The following is an 18,458-nucleotide window of genomic DNA, read 5'->3' on the forward strand; positions in this document are numbered from 1 at the left end:
AAAACTTGCCTTAAGAGTGCACAGAAGAAATCCTGAAATGGCATTATACAAATTAAATGAGTATGCGACTGGCTGAGAGTCTGTTGAGCTAATAAAACGAAATAAAAACACATACAAAAACTATTCCACGAAAATGAGAAAAAAACGGCCATGTGACAATGACATTAAACCGGACCGGGATGAAGTTTATCAAAACTTCACCTAAGAGTACATGGGATAAGACTCCAAATCGTGCATTTTTTATATAGGTACATGTGGATATCATCTAAATCAGATATGATGCGGCTTTTTTTAAACCCTATTTCACATAAAGAAATTCGTTGGGCAAATTGAAAATTAATAACTACACTGGAAAAAATATTTACGTGATATTAAAGATTAAGCAACTTAAATTGTATAATGTGCAATTTACACAATATTAAGGACAATTTTTTTTTTAAACAATGAAATTTTAAATTTAGGACACAGATGTTGGAAATTTGCGTCCCTCCCTTACTGCCGAATGTCTTTGAACAAAGGTAAATTTTCCTCAAAGATTTAGGATAACAACGCTTCAAATATAGGCTAAGACGTGTTTTGAGGATTTTGTATCTTTGGTTAATTTTTTTTTTTTTTTTTTTGACCTAAGAAAAACATTTTTACTTTGAAGTATCTGTTATTATTTGCTTTTTAATCTTAAATTTTATTTTATTGATCCTAGATTTAAAGCTACATACGTGCCTAAAAAATATCTTTGTTATAAAGAAGCCGCATCTTTGGTTCGGAATCAATAGAAAAATCCTTAAGGGAAGGTCTAAATCTTTGGATCCAAGTAAACTTTTTATTGAATGTAACTTCACATACCAAATTTCAACCGGTTCGGGCGCAATTGACTCCTCCAATAGGAGGACTCCCAAGAATACAAATCTGATGATCGGTTTATATATCAATTTTTTAATAGTGTTAACGGGAACATACTTACATCATATAAGAAATATCAACCCGATCGGATGAAATTTCCATCCTAAGGCTACGGAAGTCGATTCTCTGGGTTCGGTTTATATGGGGCTATACCTACACACAAAAACAATTTTTTCTGATTCAATCACGAAATTAATTGATCCAATTAATTTTTAATTGAAATGTCTTCAATCACAGAAATGATAGTATCAATTAAAACATTAATTGAAGGTCAATTAAAAAGTTAATTGATCCAATTAAAAAATTAATTGATACTATTATTTTTGTGATCGATTTTTGTTTCAATTAAAAAATTTGTTGAATCAATTAAATTTTTAATTGAATTTTTTTTTAAACTCAATTAAAATTTTAATTGGAAAAATTTTCGTGAATTTTTTTTGTGTGTACCCAGTAAAAAAAATTTGAAGTTCTTCTAAGGGCACAACTTTAAAAGCGCTTCCTAAAATACAGTCCTAAAGATTGTCTTTATTTTAACTACACAGGAATTTTCTTTCATGTTATGAGACCCATTTTTAAGTCTAATCACTTAATTATAAAGACAATACAACTTCATTGAAACATTTATCGACTTTTGGACAAGGAAAACACTTGAAACACTCTTCTATGCTAAGAAATCACGAATATTTTGCAATTTCTGCTCATAGAACTAACTATGCATCTTTGGAGCCAATTTTAAGATCTCTAAAGGAATTTAACAAATTAAACAATAACTTTGATTTCGATTTTTCAATTTCCCTAAATAGTTTTAATTCTATTTTAGATTTAATTTATTTTTAGAATTGCCAGTCTGTAAGGAATGTATTCCATAGACTGAATAAATAAATAAATAAATAAATTGCATTCGTATTTTAAGGACATGAAATCTCTGGCCTCACGACAATATTTTTTTCAGTGGAAAAAATGTGTTTAAAAAACATATTCTTATTTTGTAAAGCTTTTTTGCTAGGTAGTCAAGATACAATAAAGTTAAGAAATTTACGGACGATTTCATTAAAAAAAAATAAAAACAAGTATATACGACCGTAAGTTCGGCCAGGCCGAATCTTATGTACCCTCCACCATGGATTGCATAGAAACTTGTACTAAAGACTGTCATCCACAATCGAATTACTTGGGTTGCGGTATCTTAATACTTCTTAACATCATTTTCTAGCACACTGTACCAAATTTCAACTGACTCGGATGAAATTTGCTCCTCCAAGAGGCTCCAAAACCAAATCTCGCGATCGGTTTATATGGGGTTTATATATGATTATGGATTGATATAAACCAATTCCTGCATGGTTGTTGGATACCACATACTTTTGGCATGGCTGTTAAATATACTACCATCACGTACCAAATTTCAACCAAATCGGATGAATTTTGCTGCTCCAAAAGGCACCGGAGGTCAAATCTGGGGATCGGTTTATATGGGGGCTATATATAATTATGGACTGATATAAACCAATTCCTGCATGGTTGTTGGATACCACATACTAACATCACATACCAAATTTCAACCGAATCTGATGAATTTTGCTCTTCCAAGGGGCTCCGGAGGTCAAATCTGGGGATCGGTTTATATGAGGCCAATATATAATTATTGACCGATTTCGACCAATTTTTGCGTGGGTGTTTGAGGCCATATATTAACACCACGTACCAAATTTAAACTGAATCAGATGAATTTTTGTCTCCGGAGGTCAAATCTGGTGATAGGTTTATATGGGGGCTATATATAATTATGGACCGATGTGGACCAATTTTTGCATGGTCATTAGAGACCATATACTAACACCATGTACCAAATTTCTGCCGGATCGGATGAAATTTGCTTCTCTTAGAGCAATCGCAAGCCAAATTTGGGGGTCCGTTTATATGCAATACCACCCGACGTACATCAATAACAACTACTTGTGCCAAGTTTCAAGTCGATAGCTTGTTTCGTTCGGAAGTTAGCGTGATTTCAACAGACGGACGGACATGCTCAGATCGACTCAGAATTTCACCACGACCCAGAATATATATACTTTATGGGGTCTTAGAGCAATATTTCGATGTGTTACAAACGGAATGATAAAGTTAATATACCCCCATCCTATGGTGGAGGGTATAACAATCAGAATTATTAAAGTCAAGTTGACCTTAGTCAAACAAAATTTTCTTTCATGTTGAGATGCCTATTTTTTAGTCGAATCACTTAACTATAAAGAAAAAACGACTTCATTGAAAACCCAGCAAAAAAAGCGTCGCCAAAAAAGTAATGAAAATGTCCTTTTTGGATCCGGAAGTGGTGCAAAATTGACGCAGAAGCGATGAATTTAACATGGGCTTGTCATAGGGCGGAAGTCCTCCATTTCAACAGCCGTTGCACTGAATTTGCATCACTTCTTTAGGTGTGATCCGAATTGAATGGTTTGGATGTAAATTAAAAAATTCTGTTATATTTTGTCTAATAAATAATTTTTATAATTTTTAATGGATTCTAACGCTTGTCGGAAACGTTTGACCTCAAATATTTTCAAAAATACATAATTTTTTCAGATTGGATTTAGCATTTTTTTCGACAAAATTTAAATGATTTGTACCATTTTATGAATTCTTACTCTGTTTGTAACCTATTTGAAGCAAAAAAGTTATAATTACCCATTAAAAGTATGAAAAAACAAGTTATAAAAAATTGAATTAAAAAACTTCCTGGGTAGCTAAAATAAAGAACATCATTGGGAGTGCATCTTCTGGAAGTGCTTTTAAAGTTGTGCCTTTGGAAGAACTTCCAAATTTTTTTGCTGGGAAGTTGATCAAATTTTGGACAATGAAAAAACTTCCAAAAATGCATCTTCTATCCCACCAAAAAAACGTAGCCAAAAAAGTAATGAAAATGTTCTTTCTGGATTAGGAAGTGGTGCAAAATTGACACAGAAGCGATGCATTTAACATGGGCTTATCATAGGACGGATGTCCACCATTTCAATAGCCGTTGCACTGAATTTGCATCACTTCTTAAGGTGTGATTCGAATTCAGTGATTTGGATGTGAATTAAAAAAATTTGTAATATTTTGCCAAATAAATAATTTTTATAATTTTTTTGTGATTTTTAATGCTTATCGAAACGTTTGACCTTAAATATTTTTAAAAATAAATTGTTTGCTGCATGCAAAAAAATAATTCTTTCCTCCCAAACGAAATTTTAGACAAACAAAGTTCGCTTCTCATTTGCTTTTCGCTGTAAGGAAGTTTATTTTGGAAGAAAAGTACATACTTTTTGTGATAAACGTTTATTCTTTTCCAGGATGTAAAAACAATTTCATAAAGACTAACTCAAAAAACAATCTTTTCTGGCTAATTGCATTTTCCCTCACATCTTTCTCACTTCCACGAGAACAATGTAGAAGAAGTTATTCGATTTAATAAAGCTTTTACATTTTATCTTTCGCCTGGGCGGAGAATCGAACCGCGGACCATGCAATTTGTAAGCAAACACACTATCCTTTGAGCTATGTAGCTGTTATTGCCATCAATAGACAATTATCCATATAAGTTATATTTATATAGCATAGCTTGCGGCGCACACGAGCCGATTAAACAAACTTTATTTAACAGAAATTTACATTTAGTTTAGTTGTTCAACATTACATACTATTATATTAAATTTTTACTATGAAAGACTTAAAGTCAGAAAAGAACAGTGCTTGATATAAACGAAATGGACTGTGTTGTTGATTCAAAAATATTTTTTTTAATTGAAAAAATAAAAATTTGGTAACAAACGAATTTTTTTGTTGATAAAAGTTTAAAATTTTCGAAGCAAATCAAAAAACTCTAACAAAAGAAAAAAGTTTTTGGTACACGTTTTCCAAACGTTTGTTTTTTTTTCTTTGCGTGTAGTTTAAACTTGATAATACTTCGTGTCAGTTGCTCTGTATATATCGGCTTAACTCCCTTCATTCTAAGCGTTGTAAACATTTTCCCTATAATACCATACCCTATAATACCATATCCATGCTCTTACATATCACGGCACGTCAAAAAAAATGTTTTCTGGCATTCCAGTTGGTAGTGCAGCTTATTAACTTGATTATAATTTGATTAATAATGTTAATCAGTGAACAAAATTATTATGTACACATGTATAGTAATAATTACACAGCTGCCGTTTGCCGATACATGGATTTTTTTTATCCGCATTATATGCAACGTGCACAGATGAAATTTAAAAAAATTAATAATAAATTTTCACTTCTCAACGAAGCGAAACTAATAGTGTGAATGAAGTGCAACTATTAAATTAATTATATATTTTTTTGTTTTTGCTAAATGCTAAAAAAACATGGAATATTGTAAGGAGTTTTTCTTTTCGATTTAATTGATAATCCAAAGAGTTTTTGGGAAAATCACACCCTAACAAATATATAGAGTTTGTGCTTGCAGCACAAAAAAGGCTCCAGCGTTTCGTGTTTTCTCAAAACTTTCCATTAAAGATTGGGGTTAGAGAGACTCCAGCAAATGCTAAATATCTCTACACTATTATCTTACTGTCACAATCATCATTATCCCATAGAGAACAAATATGCTCGGCGTATGGATTTCTTAGGAATACAGGCAAAAGGTAAATTTTATAGGTCCCTTTCATTCATTCAAAGAAGCAAGCAAGCGATTCTTTTCATGACGGCTTATCATCCATGTCTTTTATGGCAAGATCATAAAAACCAAAAGTTCCCTTTGTCTTAATTCGGTTGTTAAGTTTCTTTTGCTTTGGTCAATGTGAGAGGGTATTAGGGTAATTTCACTAACATGAACTCGAATCCTTAAAGATATGAACAACAAAGATGCAATAAATGTCAATATATGGAAATGATAATCATAAATGCTGGGACGACAAACATGCATCGAGACACATGCATACATGTACATAGAATAATCCATGTATATGTGCATGGATTAAAACAAAAAAAAAAACATTATACACAAAGAAAAAAGGACCTTTTTGTACCCAGAAAAATATCCATATACTGAAAAAGCAGTGAACCCACCAGGAAAGAAAATTTTATTTAATTTTCAACTAAACTGTATTATAACAGGTTGGCTGATAAGTCCCCGGTCTGACATATAGATGGCGTCGCTAATATTAAATGCAAATTATTTTTATATAGTACCAACCTTTAAATGATTCGTGTCAAAATTTGACGTATGTACACTGAAAAAAATATTGTCATGAGGTCAAAGATTTCTGTCTTTAAAATACGAATGCGAATTTTGCTTAGCATAGAAGACGCATTTCTCTAATATAAAGTTTTTTCCTTGTCCAAAAATCCATAAACTTTTCAATGAAATCGTATTGTCCTTATAATTAAGTGATTTGACTTAAAAATGGGTATCATAACATGAAAGAAAAACTGTTTGGGTTAAAATCAACTTGACTTTAATAATTCAGAAAAATTCTTTAAATTTAATGGAATTGTCTTTAAATTTGTTGTCTTTTTGCATCTTGACTACAAAGCAAAAAATCGTTCAAATATAGGACATTAAAGAAAAACTGTTTGGGTTAAAATCAACTTGACTTTAATAATTCAGAAAAATTCTTTAAATTTAATGGAATTGTCTTTAAATTTGTTGTCTTTTTGCATCTTGACTACAAAGCAAAAAATCGTTCAAATATAGGCCATGTTTTTCAATACTTTATTTTAAAGACGCTTTTTACTTGAAACATAGCATAATTTCTATTAGAAGTCGAGTCTTAATTCGGGAAATAAAGTTGTCGTTAACTCGTTTTTAAAGGATTTTGTTAGCATATGAAGAAAAAGGCTGAAAAAGCGACAAATTAAAATTTGCTTCCTAGAAGCAAGTACACAAAACCCAAATTTAAAAGGGAATTGTGTCTTAAAAGTATCCTTACTTGTATTCTCAGCATCTTTGGCTCGGAATCAATACCAAATTTTTTAAAGTAAAGAAAAAATCTTTGGAACCGGGCATGCTTTTTTTTCAGTGTAGGTTAGGTTAGGTGTCAGCCCGAAGTATCAGGCTCACTTAGACTATTCAGTCCATTGTGATACCACATTGGTGAACTTCTCTCTTATCACTGAGTGCTGCCCGATTCGATGTTAAGCTCAATGACAAGGGACCTCTTTTTTATAGCCGAGTCCGAACGGCGTTCCACATTGCAGTGAAACCACTTAGAGAAGCTTTGAAACCCTCAGAAATGTCACGTCTGTAAGTCAATTAGTTTGTGAGATAGAGCGTCTTTTGTGTAGGAACTTTTGTTATTGTGAAAAAAATGAAAAAAAAAGGAATTTCGTGTTTTGATAATATACTGTTTTCTGAAGAGAAAAAATACTGTGGAAGCAAAAACTTGGCTTGATAAGGGAAATCAACAATAATTGATTTGTATGCAAAATTCAAGCGTGGTGAAATGAGCACGGAAGACGGTGAACGCAGTGGATGCCCGAAAGAGGTGGTTACCGACGAAAACATCAAAAAATCCACAATGATTTTGAATGACCGTAAAATGAAGTTGATCGAGATAGCAGAGGCCTTAAAGATATCAAAGGAACGTGTTGGTCATATCATTCATCAATATTTGGATATGCGGAAGCTCTGTGCGAAAAGGGTGCCGCGCAAGCTCACATTTAACCAAAAACAACAACTTGTTGATGATTCTGAGCGGTGTTTGCAGCTGTTAACTCGTAATACACCCGAGTTTTTCCGTCGATATGTGACAATGGATGAAACATGGCTCCATCACTACACTCCTGAGTCCAATCGACAGTCGGCTGAGTGGACAGCGACCGGTGAACCGTCTCCGAAGCGTGGAAAACTCAAAAGTCCCCTGGCAAAGTAATGGCCTCTGTTTTTTGGGATGCGCATGGAATAATTTTTGTCGATTATCTTGAAAAGGGAAAAACCATCAACAGTGACTATTATATGGCGTTATTGGAGCGTTTGAAGGTCGAAATCGCGGCAAACCGGCCCCATATGAAGAAGAAAAAAGTTTTGTTCCACCAAGACAACGCACCGTGCCACAAGTCATTGAGAACGATGGCAAAAATTCATGAATTGGGCTTCGAATTGCTTCCCCATCCACCGTATTCTCCAGATCTGGCCCCCAGCGACTTTTTCTTGTTCTCAGACCTCAAAAGGATGCTCGCAGGGAAAAAATTTGGCTGCAATGAAGAGGTGACCGCCGAAACTGATGCCTATTTTGAGGCAAAACCGAGGGAGTACTACCAAAATGGTATCAACAAATTGGAAGGTCGTTATAATCGTTGTATCGTTCTTGAAGGGAACTATGTTGAATAATAAAAACGAATTTTGACAAAAAAAAATGTGTTTTACTTTGTTAGACCGGGGACTTATCAGCCGACCTGTTAAATCCAATCATTTTGATTGTTCACAAACTGCCCAATTCGGATTGACTTCTAATCGGAGAAAACCAAATTTGGTAACTACCCAGCAAAAAAATTTGGAAGTTCTTCCAAAGGCACAACTTTGAAAGCACTTCCAGAAGATGCACTCCTAATGATGTTCTTTATTTTAACTACCCAGGAAGTTCTTTTAATTCATTTTTTTATAACTTGATTTTTTCATACTTTTAGTGGGTAATTTTAACTTTTTTGTTTCAAATACGTTAAAAACGGAGTAAGAATTCATAAAATGGTACAAATCACTTAAATTTTGTCGAAAAAAATGCAAAATCCAATCTGAAAAAATTGTGAATTTTTGAAAATATTTGAGGTCAAACGTTTCCGACAAGCGTTAGAATCCAATAAAAATTATAAAAAATTATAAAAATTAATTATTTGACAAAATATCACAGAATTTTTTAATTTACATCCAAAACATTGAATTCGGATCACACCTAAAGAGGTGATGCAAATTCAGTGCAACGGCTGTTGAAATGGAGAACTTCCGTCCTATGACAAGCCCATGTTAAATTCATCGCTTCTGCGTCAATTTTGCACCACTTCCGGATCCAAAAAGAACATTTTCATTACTTTTTTGGCGACACTTTTTTTGCTGGGTATCCGCATCCGCACAAGCGAAGCAACTCCTTGGCTCTTTCTAGTCTAACTGTTTTTGTGTATCGGTGAGCTCTTGCAATTTTTGAAACTTCACTAGTTTTAGGTCAACCTCAATATGTGGTTCATGCGTTCTCGTGATATCGCCAACTCTCGAGGTCGCGTTTTCTACTACCGCGACGTGGATTTCGATCAAATCTGGCCTTCACATTTCTGATTATCTCATTTCATTATCACGAAACCATGGTACGAGAAACATACGATTTATTCACATTTAAATACTGGAGGGTTTTAACAATAACCCCCTCAGGTTTTCCAGCCAAATATAAAGCAATCACACTATCACGCTTGAATTCCATCACGAATAACATTATTTCTGAATGCAATAGATCAAAATTGCTTTTGTAAACATGTAAACAATAAAATTAACTGTCATTGTAAACAATTTTATTTTATTTTTTATTAGCTATCAGAAGAGCTATTTAGAAATAAAAGCAACCTGAATTGGTTTCAATACATATCAGCCACTCTGTATATTTTGTATACACCTATATCGTAGGTTCTCAATAATATTTTAATACCCATACTCATTTTTTTTATGATGATTGGCAAGTATATTTTAAACAAGTCCATAAATCAAATTAAAAAATCTTTGCCTTTATTCTTGCCCAATAAACTAAGATTAAAAGTTAACAATAAAAAAAATGGACATGTTTTCGTTAATTATTTTCGGTTCTTAGTTTTTTTTCTTTTGTTCTCTGTGAGTAGTTTTATGCTTCCTCTAACGTGACAGCAATAAATCTTGCATGCCTGTCTTTATTCCTTATGGCATTAAGAATTTCATTACGACATACTCGTCTCAATTTACATTGTTGCAGTGAGAGCGAAATATACAGAGGGACCTAACATGCAAAGGGAGAAATAGGGAGATCTAGAATATGATTTCATCATAAATTTATTTGCTTTAGTTGCGGCCAGCTAGTCTCAATTATACAGGGACAATTTACGCTGTTTTAGAAGAAGTTGGACGCTTGAAGATTGCACTAAATTTTTTTATGAATACTCTCGTTCAGGATTATTTTTGATATTCAAAACACTCATTATTGTTTTTTTTTTACTCATAATAAGCGCTTGAGATTTATTGAATGCGTCTAATCATAAGATCGGTTAGGTTATGTATAGTTCATTCTAGCAGCTGAATCACGCCGCCGATTTTAGCCATGTAGACAAGTTTTTGACAGCCGAGACTACCGCCGATTATGTCGACTCATCTCGAATTTGAATTTAGTAGCCAATTAATGAAAAGATAGTTTTGAAGTCGGAAACATTTACTTATAATTGTTGTGTTTTCTCCAAAATTTTGATGCTTCCACCAACAATCATTCAATATCAAGTTGCTATATTAGCAAAAATCTCCCTCAGCAGCAGAGATTGAACCCGACCCCATTGCACTACAGTGGCTCTCATGAGTAGAAGTTTATAAACCAAATGAATCCACATTTGTGATAAAACTAAGCACTTGAATATTCTCTTCTCATAGCTACACAGAAAATGCAAAACCGATGACATGACTATCGTATACGAGGGTTGCCTTTTATTTAATCTACCAAAATTTTACGAAAATTTTACCAAAAATCTACCAAATAAAAAAATCCTATTTTGAAGTCTTTGATCAAAATGTGTTTAGTATGAAAAACAGTTTTTCTTTATTATTTTTAGTTACTACAGTTACAACTTCTACAAAAAGGGAGAACTTATTCATAATGGACTTTGATAAAACTTTTACAAATATTGTATTTATAGAAAATTTTGTCAAAATTTTATTCCTACTGACATTTTGTCAAAATTTTGTTTCTATAGGAAATTTTGTCAACATTTTATTTTTATAAAAAATGTTGTTGAAATTTTATTTCCAAATAAAATCTTGTCAAATTGTATTCTTATAGACAATTTTGTCAAAATTTTATTCCTATAGACAATTTTGTCAAAATTTTATTTGTATAGAAAATTTTGTCAAAATTTTACTTCTATAAAAAATTTTGTCGAAATTTTATTTTTAAAGAAAATCTTGTCTAAATTGTATTCCTATAGATAATTTTGTCGAAATTTTATTTCTATTGAAAATTTGGTCAAAATTTCATTTCTATAGAAAATTTTGTCAAAATTTTATTTCTATAAAAATTTTTGTCGAAATTTTATTTCCGAAGAAAAATATGTCGAAATTGAAATTTAAAGAAAATCTTGTCGAAATTTTATTTTTGAAGAAAATCTTGTAGAAATTTTATTTTTTAAAAAATTTTGTCGAAATTTTATTTCTAGAGAAAATTTTGTCACAATTTAATTTCTATAGAAAATTTGGTTGAAATTTAATTTCTATAGAAAATTTTGTCAAAATTTTATTTCTATAGAAAATGTTGTGAAGATTTTATTTCTATACAAAATTTTGTCAAAAAAAAATTTGTCGAAATTTTATTTCCAAATTAAAATTTGTTGAAATTTTATTTCCAAAGAAAAATTTGTCGAAATTTTATTTTTAAAGTAAATCTTATCACAATTTTATTCCTATAGAAAATTTTGTCAAAATTTTATTCCTATAGAAAATTTTGTCACAATTTTATTCCTATAGAAAATATTGTCAAAATTCCATTTTATAGAAAATTTTGTCAAAATTTTATTATTTATATTGATTTCTACAGAAAATTTTGTCAAAATTTTATTTCTATAGAAAATTTTGTCAAAATTTTAATCCTATAGATAATTTTGTCAACATTTTATTTCTATAAAAAATTTTGTCGAAATTTTACTTCCAAAGTAAAATTTGTCGAAATTTTATTTCCAAAGAAAAATTTGTCGAAATTTTATTTTTAAAATAAATCTTGTCAAATTTTTATTCCTATAGACAATTTTGTCAAAATTTTATTTCTATAGGAAATTTTGTCAAAATTGTATTTCTATAAAAAATTTTGTCGAAATTTTATTTCTTTTTTTTTTTGTCAAAATTTCTTTTATAAAAAATTTTGTCAAAATTGTATTTCTATACAAACTTTTGTAAAAATTTTATTTCTATAAAAAATGTTGTCGAAATTTTATTTCCAACGGAAAACTTGTCAAAATGTTATTTCTATAAAAAATTTTGTCGAATTTTCATTTCTAATGAAAAATTTTATTTCTATTGAAAATTTGGTCAAAATTTCATTTCTATAGAAAATTTTGTCAAAATTGTATTTCTATAAAAATTTTTGTCGAAATTTTATTTCCGAAGAAAAATATTTTATTTTTGAAGAAAATCTTGTAGAAATTTTATTTTTATAAAAAATTTTGTTGAAATTTTATTTCTATACAAAATTTTTTTAAAATTTTATTTCTATATAAAATTTTGTCACAATTTAATTTCTATAGAAAATTTTGTTGAAATTTAATTTCTATAGAAAATTTTGTCAAAATTTTATTTCTACAGAAAATTTTTCAAAATTTTATTTCTATAAAAATTATTGTCGAAGTTTTATTTTCGAAGAAAAATTTGTCGAAATTTTATTTTTAAAGAAAATCTTGTCGAATTTTTATTTCTATAGAAAATCTTGTCGAAATTTGATTCCAAAGAAAAATTTGTCGAATTTTTTTTAAGGAAATTTTGTCAAAATTTTATTCCTATAGACAAAATTTTCTATAGGAATAACATTTTGACAAAAAATTTTATTTTATAGAAAATTTTGCCAACATTTTATTTCTAAAGAAAATTTTGTTAAAATTTTATTCCTATAGAAAATTTTGTCAAAATTTTATTTCTATAGAAAATTTTGTCAACATTTTGTTTCTATAGAATATGTTGTCAAAAGTTATTGTCTATAGAAAAATTTTGCCAATATGTTATTTTTATAGAAAATTTGGGTCGAAATGAGCATTTTCATGCGATTATTTTTCTTTCGATGAACTTAATTGATTTTTTGGCGATGAAGCTCCGTCAAGAACCAGTGTTTATCGATTGTATGTGAATTATTGTGAATTCATTCTAGGTAGTAGTTCACTCCAAGATGAATTTCGTGAAGGTCATCCAAATCATTGATGCTATGGCGCCTTACATATGAATGAAATGAGCCCCTAAATCTAAATGATGTAGAATCTCAAAAAATTATATAGAAAACAACAATACAAAATATTTATGATTTTTGAGGTGTAACTCCATTTTAGGTTCCGGACCCATATTCATAGCGCCTACAAATTAAAAACTGTTTGTATAAAAAATATCACAACATGAAGAAAAGGTTTATATATAAAATGTATACATTTGTGTTAAGATTGTATATACATTTAAATGAGAAAAACTACCTTTCGAGTTTGGGAAAGACGACTTTCCCCTGGCGGGGAAGTCGATGAGGTCTGCATAAATTCCTACAGTAAAAACCTCCAATATTCTTCACACTTACCACGCCTCACTTTATTCACCATGACGGTATTTCGTCTCAAGAAAGATGCAAAAAATTGTTGCGCTTCGTTTTTGCCTACGATAGCCATAAAATTTTTGAAAATTTTTTTATTTACTTTTTTCAAGCATTTATGAACAAAAACTATAAAATTTGATGCAAAATATATTTTTTATAATTCCATTTTGTTGACATCAGCAACATTTTTAAGTGGACACGCATTATTACAATGCCTAAAAAAAAACAGAATTAGTAAAAATGCTAAGCAAGCGTTTCGTCTGCATTGGCTGTCCCATAGACATATCCCAAATTGAGACATTGTGACTGGGAATGATCTATAGTCATGAAAGTGCGTGAAGTTAATGTAAACAAGGAATCACATTACACTACAGACTCCATATGGAGGACCACCATCGTCAATGTATGTCTTATGCCTTAGTCTTCAATTTTTTTTTCTCAACACAGCGGTATAAATGAAAAGATAGAAAAATTTAGTTTCGAAAAATTAAAGAATATGGAAAAGCCAATATTTAGTTGGAAAGTGGGTGGATCCAAGGAAAAACAAGTATATAAGGCCGTAAGTTTGGCCAGGCCGAAGCTTATGTACCCTCTACCATGGATTGCGTAGAAACTTCTACTGAAGACTGTCATCCACAATCGAATTATGGCAAGGTATCTTAAAACTTCCTAACACCGTCTTGCAAGGTAGTCCATACGTAGTATATATTAAACTAAAAAAAGGCCGATTAAATACGTATATAATTAAGATTGAAAAAATTTTCTATAGAAATAAAATTTTGACAAAATTTTCTATAGAAATAAAATGTTGACAAAATTTTCTATAGAAATAAAATTTTGACAAAATTTTCAACAGAATTAAAATTTTGACAACATTTTCTATAGAAATAAAATTTTGCCAAAATTTTCTATAGAAATAAAGTTTGACAAAAATTTTCTATAGAAATAAAATTTTGACAAAATTTTCTATAGAAATAAAGTTTGACAAAAATTTTCTATAGAAATAAAATTTTGACAAAATTTTCTATAGAAATAAAATTTTGACAAAATTTTCAACAGAATTAAAATGATAACAACATTTTCTATATAAATAAAATTTTGCCAAAATTTTCTATAGAAATAAAAGTTTGACAAAATTTTCTATAGAAATAAAATTTTGACAACATTTTCTATAGAAATAAAATTTTGGTAGATTATTTTTGGCTCGAGTGGCAATCATGATTATGAACCGATATGGACCAATTTTTGTGTGATTGTGGATCGGCTATATGTAACTATAGACCGAAATGGACCAAATGTGGCATGGTTATTAGCGGCCACATACTAACACCACGTTGCAAATTTCAAACGGATCGGATGAATTTTGCTTCTCCAAGAGACTCCGGAGATCAAATCTGGAGAACGGTTTATATGGGGGCTATATATAATTATGGACCGATATGGACCAATTCGTGTCCATATCCTGTTTGTTAGAGACCACATACTAACACCACGTTCCAAATTTCAACCGGATCGGATGAATTTTGCTCCTCTAAGAGGCTCCGGAGGTCAAATCTGGGGATCGGTTTATATGGGGGCTATATATAATTATGGACCCATACGGACCAATTTTTGCATGGTTGTTAGAGACCATATACTAACACCACGTTCCAAATTTCAGCCAGATCGGATGAAATATGCTACTCTTATAGGCTCCGCAAGCCAAATTTGGGGGTCCGTTTATATGGGGGCTATACGTAAAAGTGGACCGATATGGCCAATTTGCAATACCATCCGACCTACATCAATAACAACTACTTGTGCCAAGTTTCAAGTCGATTGCTTGTTTCGTTCGGAAGTTAGCGTGATTTCAAGAGACGGACGGACGGACATGCTTAGATCGACTCAGAATTTCACCACGACCCAGAATATATATACTTTATGGGGTCTTAGAGCAATATTTCGATGTGTTACAAACGGAATGACAAAGTTAATATATCACTATGGTGGAGGGTATAATAAGCCTTTGGGATGTACTAGAAGCACGGTTGCCACAGTTGGTAGAATTCTATTGTAGATTTTTTACATCTTGGTAGAATTGTATATGTTTTGGTTTGCAAAATATTCCTCCCCAAGTAAAAGGTATTTCACTAATTTCCTATATAAATAAAATTTTGACAAAATTTTCTATAGAAATAAAATGGTGACAAAATTTTCTATAGAAATAAAATGTTGACAAAATTTTCTTTAGAAATAAAATTTTTACATAACTTTCCATAGAAGAAAATTTTGACATAATTTTCTATAGAAATAAAATTTTGAGAAAATTTTCTATAGGAATAAAATTTTGACAAAATTTTCTAAAGAAATAAAATTTTGACAAAATTTTCTATAGAAATAATATTTTGACAAAATTGTCTATAGAAATAAAATGTTGACAAAATTTTCTATAGAAATAAAATGTTGACAAAATTTTCTATAGAAAAAAAAATTGACAAAATTTTCTACAGAAATAAAATGTTGATTTTCTGTAGAAATAAAATTTTCTGTAGAAATAAAATTTTGCAAATCATAACGAGCAAATATGAACGTTTTCTGTATATTAGAAGACTTCCAAAAGCAGTGTTTTCATACTCATACCACTGTGCCTCTTAAGCGACAACCACAAATTATACGAAAGCCATAAATTTGTGCACATTTTAAATGAATTGTGGTTCGCATTATATTCCTTTTTGGTTGTGACAACGCCAATGACTTCTGAAGTGGTGAATTCTTTTTCTAATTCTAATTGTTCGAGCCAATGAAAATGATTCTCCCCAAAAATAAAAATAATATTTTTTTTTCTAAATACATTCATTATGCTAAAGTCTACATAGAAATAGTCGTTGTGAAGAGTTTGTGTGTCGAATTACTTTGAATACGATGCTAACTTTGAGGTTAATGATGCTTAGTTTAATGGCATCATTAAATTATGTTTTTTCATTCTACGAAAACGTAATAAAATACAAGAATTTTTGAATTTATGTCTACCATAAATGATGATGATTTATAAAGTCATAGTACTTAGGTGTTAAGATCACATTGTATATGAAATAAATTTTTGAATAATGACGACTTATTCGCCAAGTATTCGATTATTTGATCGACAGAAATTCCATTTTAACAAAGAAAAAAATTATGAAATGGCAAGGATGACGATATGATGCTTTACTCCAATCATAGACTGATGGAAAAAGCTGTGTAATATTAACGAAAATCTTTTATTAGAATTGAGTCATAGAAACAATTTCATAAATACAATGAAACTTTTCGCTGTAAGAACCCTCAGCGGTAAGCACTGCTGTCCATAACATCACTGAAAATGGTTCATTCACACAATGAAAATTTCATTAAAATTGAGCCAATGAAAATTTTCCATTGATATAATGAAACCTTTTCATTAATACAATGCAAATATTCGTTAGTGGTACAATATGCAGTATTTATTTTAATAACGAAAACTTTCGTTATATTAACGAATTGTTTTCACTGGCTCACATTTCGTTAATACAAATAAGCTCTTTCTACCAATATTAATTAATTAAAACTTCTATTAGGATTTAATACACGGTGGCTGATATGTAATGCAACAATTTAATTTTTTTTAACAATTTTATATTTTTTATACGTTTTTTTGATTCCCAATTTTAATTTTATTTAATTTATCTTAACTTGTCTAAATAAATAAAATTTAGACAAACTTATCTATAGAAATAAAATTTTGACAAAATTTTCTATAGAAATAAAATTTTGACAAAATTTTCTATCGAAATAAACTTTCGACAAAAATTTCTATATTTATTTATTTATTTTGACAAAATTTTCGATATAAATACAATTTTGACAAAATTTTCTATAGAAATTGTAAGAATTTATGATATTATTTTATTTCCGAATTTTTAATGTAATGTCTAATTTTTCTTCTCTTTTAAATTTCATTACAGAGACGACTGAACCGTATTAACAGAGAAATGGCGCTGATATCTCCAATTGAATTGAAGCTGTGAGAAAATTTTGTGTGAAGCGAAGAAATTGAATGATGGATGTTTTGTTTTATTTTTTTGGTAATTTGGCATCCGATTTTGCCCATGAGAAAAAAAATGTGCTTTGTGATATGAACATTTTAGAGCATAACAATTATTCTATATCTAGAATGTTAGTTCGTTATATTATTCTTGGAAATAAAACCAAATTGTATAAATATGGAATATGGTAAGCGATTCTATATATCCAACACCACCACCATCATCATCTCATTATCCAATCCATCATTCCAGTCCAATACAAAAAGAAATTGAAAATTTTGTTTGTTTTTTGAAAACTTATAAATAAAAGAAAATAATTTTTCAATATGTATATAGAGTTGATATTAATTATTAAATGCTAATTATTATCAAAATAAATGGATATTTAGATTACAAAACAAAGAGTCACTAGCTTCTTTTAAGTAACATAACAAAGTGAAGTATTTACAAAAACAAAATACCAATTTTAAATTTTAATATGAGAAATAAAAAAACGATCTCCTTACACTACATTATACAATATAAATAAGAAGCGAAATAAACTCGGCAAAAAACAAAGCTTAAATTTTACTACTTCAACATGAGTTAAAAATCACATAAGTCGTCAGAAAAACATGTAATCATTTAAAAATTTATGAAAAATTAAATTGAGGGCTTAAAATATCATAAACAGTTCATATAGGCCAATAGATTATTCAGATGCCACTGTACATAGGGCCTATATAACACCTGATTGGATTTGACCATTTTTTGTGGGTTTAAGAATAGTGGAAAAAAACCATCTAGATTTTTTCAATCAAAAATTCAATTAAATTTGCAAAACAAAAAAAATAAAAAATAAAATAATCACAAATTAAGGAAATGATAATATCACTCCAATTAAAACATTAAATGAAATACATTTATGTTTTGTTTAAAAAATATATATTTTTTTGTTTTTTATTAATTGGATCAATTAAATTTTTTTCATTAACCATTTTTTTTTTTCAATCCAAAATTTTATGAAAGTTGCAAAAAT

General features: G+C 29.8%; 1 protein-coding gene across 5 annotated transcripts in view; it reads left to right on the forward strand.

Moving 5' to 3' along the window:
* dsx (transcription factor doublesex) overlaps window positions 1–17,771 on the forward strand; it is a 365,763-nt gene extending 347,992 nt beyond the window's left edge. For 4 of the 5 annotated variants that reach the window (XM_075289192.1, XM_075289191.1, XM_075289189.1 and 1 more), the window contains one exon: window positions 17,360–17,623. The gene's annotated coding sequence lies outside the window, so the exon portion shown is untranslated. Of the gene's footprint in view, window positions 1–17,359 lie in introns of all 5 variants that reach the window. The other variant, XM_075289193.1, reaches the window with a different exon arrangement.
* Window positions 17,772–18,458: the final 687 nt, after the last annotated feature.

This window comes from Haematobia irritans, chromosome 1, assembly GCF_050003625.1.
Source record: "Haematobia irritans isolate KBUSLIRL chromosome 1, ASM5000362v1, whole genome shotgun sequence".
NCBI classification, from domain to species: Eukaryota; Metazoa; Arthropoda; class Insecta; order Diptera; family Muscidae; genus Haematobia; species Haematobia irritans.